This window comes from Pygoscelis adeliae, unplaced genomic scaffold, assembly GCF_000699105.1.
Source record: "Pygoscelis adeliae isolate BGI_AS28 unplaced genomic scaffold, ASM69910v1 Scaffold34, whole genome shotgun sequence".
In the NCBI taxonomy this organism is placed as follows: Eukaryota; Metazoa; Chordata; class Aves; order Sphenisciformes; family Spheniscidae; genus Pygoscelis; species Pygoscelis adeliae.
This window is the reverse complement of record NW_008824658.1, coordinates 224,795-226,651: the sequence shown is the minus strand read 5'-3', so window position 1 is coordinate 226,651 and position 1,857 is coordinate 224,795. Positions and strand designations below refer to the sequence as shown.

At 42.5% G+C, this 1,857-nt stretch overlaps 1 long non-coding RNA gene across 1 annotated transcript in view; it reads left to right on the top strand.

Moving 5' to 3' along the window:
• The window catches only part of LOC103915718, a 5,317-nt gene extending 3,633 nt beyond the window's left edge, over positions 1–1,684 (top strand). The window contains exon 4 of the long non-coding RNA XR_663548.1: positions 967–1,684. This is a non-coding gene — a long non-coding RNA (uncharacterized LOC103915718). The remainder of the gene's footprint in view (positions 1–966) is intronic.
• The last annotated feature ends 173 nt before the right edge of the window (positions 1,685–1,857 follow it).

The window sequence follows — 1,857 nt, the reverse complement described above, 5'->3', positions numbered from 1 at the left end:
TTTCCCCAGCTTGGGGATATATTTGGGATGCAATTACTAGAGCTGGGAAGGGTCCATAATTTATATTTCAGTTTGCCCGGTATACTCTTTTCTTACTTTTATTTTTCTGTGGGAAAAGAGATTACACTTAAGCCTGATTTTAACAAAATATGTCTGTTGGTCTGGATTTTTCATCACTCTGGGCTGGGGCCTTAGGGAAACATATTTGCTTTTATTGCTTTTTCCGGTAACTAAATGGAATTAACATTCCCTGCCATTGCTGGCCAACTGGATCCAGTGCACAATGCAAATCAGTGCAAACAAAGAACAACAACCATCAGGAATTTACAGGAGGGAATAATTAAAAAGAATAACAAAAAAGAAAATGAAGAGCCATAGGTTAAAATTGTTGCTGGCCTGACTTGATGAAATTTATGGTCTTGATACTTCCCAATTTTGCTGATGTGCTTTTATTTTCTTTTTGTCTGCCAAATTTCTTCAGTACTTTCACTTTTTTTGTAGCTGGAGATGAGATGAACACAGAAATTTTCCATATAACCTACAACAAGTAGAAGGAGTGCATGTACAGAGGCGTGTGGATAGGGCAGGACCTTCGTGCATTTTCCATGCACTGTTCAAAAGCACTTGTTGTTTGCAAGCTTTTTAGATGGGCAAGAAAACAACTTCATGAGGCCTTCAAACTGTGTCATACTGAGATGGAAAAAAGAAAATTCTTGCTAGTTAATAAGTTTTTTTTAATACTTCATTTAATTTTATCTGGTGCTGTTTTAGTGATAGTGGGGTTCAGTTGCACAGTAGCAACTCAGTGAATCACAAAGTAAAAGACCCCAACCAAACTCTTGATAAACTTTTGTAAGAATCAAATTTCTATTCCGCCAGTGATTAACTTTATAGTCTAGTAGTAACAACTCAATTAAATTGACAGGAGCAATCCCTCTGATTTGTGTATCCATACTTCTGTTTAAGTTGTTCCAGGGTTCATCAGTAACCACTCCTCTTCCTCAGAAAAGAAAAAAACCCAAGTCCTTAACCTGGAGAGATGGAAGGAGACCTGAAACAGAATAACACCTTCAGCTTAGGTTTTGTTTTTTAACTGTACCCCCTGCTTAATGCCATTTAGATGGGTACTGATTTTACAGACCTCCGACGAACCAAAACCTGGCACTTTATTGGAATTTTAAGGGAAGCGAGGGGCCTGCGCCCACAGAGAGGAGGGAAGAGCAGCAAGCGGGTATCTGAGGGACAAGTTCTTTATGAATACAGGTATAACCGGTCCTGGCAAACAGCAGTCAGTAGCTACTGAGTTTATTGCAAACTCTTCCAATTTTCTACCTTGATCCTTAGCTCCAGAATAAAACGTGGAAGGAAAGCATTCATTGCCATCTGGTAAAACCAAAGCATTTGCATATAGTGGCAGAACAACCAACTTTTTAAGGGAGAAAAAAACATTTCCACTGATCCCATCTCGAACACGTGAAACTCAAAGGAAAAATGAGCCATGTTGCTACTGAAGCCTTTGTACCACACGCTGGGTAGCTGAGTGCCTGCTGCCACCGTGATGCTTTGCAGGTTGGGCACTCTGGGACCAGCTAGACCTAAGGGCTGGGATTGAGGGTGTTTCAGTGCAGCCAGAAGCAGGGTGGGCTGCTGAGGGTTAAATGAACGATAAACCTTGCTTCCCTGATTTTTGCTGGATCCTTTGGAAAAACTGCACCGGCTTATCTTAACCCTCCCAAGAGCAGCAGGGAAGGATGGCTCTGGAGGTGCCCTTCTGTGGGCACCCCCCGGTCAGGTTCCGGGGGGGAGATAACGTGGAGCGTGTGTGCTGCACACGGTGGCTGCTGCAGCCTGTGCCCC